The sequence below is a fragment of the Condylura cristata genome, unplaced genomic scaffold, assembly GCF_000260355.1.
Source record: "Condylura cristata isolate star-nosed mole 26May11 unplaced genomic scaffold, ConCri1.0 scaffold00037, whole genome shotgun sequence".
Taxonomy (NCBI): domain Eukaryota; kingdom Metazoa; phylum Chordata; class Mammalia; order Eulipotyphla; family Talpidae; genus Condylura; species Condylura cristata.
Genome location: NW_004567138.1, coordinates 3,629,187 through 3,630,090, shown reverse-complemented (window position 1 = coordinate 3,630,090; position 904 = coordinate 3,629,187). Strand labels below are relative to the sequence as shown.

Here is a 904-nt window from a genome sequence, read left to right as displayed (position 1 = left end):
CCTGCTGGGGCGCCCGGGGCTCCCGTCCTCCGCAATGCAAATCCGTGCGCGGCCACTCGCGCCCTCCTCCCGCTCCCCTCCTCCCGGGCCCTCCTCCCGGGCCCTCCTCCCGCCAGAACCGAGTCGGTGTCAGTCACGCTGCTCCCGGGGAGAGTCGCCGGCAGCTTCCGGGAGCTCCAAATACAGCCGAGCCGAGGGGGAGAGAGGGAGAGGGGGAGCGGGCTACGCGGGTGGGGAGTGGAGACAGAGGGGGACTGGGGCGAAGAGGGGGTTGCAGGGGGAGAGGAGGGGCAGCTGAGCCGTGGGAGAAGAGAGAGGGAGATGGGGATGCCAGAGAAGGGAAAGAGCCTGGCCAGCGCCAGGCTCTGGACGACAACGATAGCCGCATCAGGCAGCCTTGCAAAGAAGTCTGGAAAGATCCTGGAGGCTCCTGGCTGGCGGAGCCGCGGAGAGATTGGAGCCTCAGGCTTGAATAGAGATGATGGTTCCTGAGGGAGCAAGATGCAGGCCGAGTGGTGCTCAATATGTGGGTAACGAACCCCGGGAGGAGAGAGAGGAACACAGCTTAACCTTTAGCGAGCCTTGCAACTCGATGCGTCCGTATCTTGGAACATCTTCAAATGTATTTTGCATACATGTTTTAAAGGAAACATTGCTGGAGCATTTCAAAACAAATGTGCCCCAAATCAAGATGCTTTTAAGGTGTGTCTTTATGGTCATTTCCTCTTCACCTATTGATTCTAATGGCAGAATTGGAGGCTTTTTACTCTTTTGTTAATACAGAAAGAAAACATTGATTTTCATTTTTCATCAATTTATTTCAGTCTGAAAAAGTGCACTCGAAGCTTTCCTTGAATGAATGCCAGGAAAATACTTACAGAGGAGAGAGGGAACCCGGGAGGGA

At 55.5% G+C, this 904-nt stretch overlaps 1 protein-coding gene across 1 annotated transcript in view; it reads right to left on the bottom strand.

Annotated features, from left to right (window-relative positions):
• The window catches only part of CAP2 (CAP, adenylate cyclase-associated protein, 2 (yeast)), a 141,352-nt gene extending 141,093 nt beyond the window's left edge, over positions 1–259 (bottom strand). The window contains exon 1 of the mRNA XM_004693286.2: positions 2–259. The gene's annotated coding sequence lies outside the window, so the exon portion shown is untranslated. The remainder of the gene's footprint in view (position 1) is intronic.
• Positions 260–904: the final 645 nt, after the last annotated feature.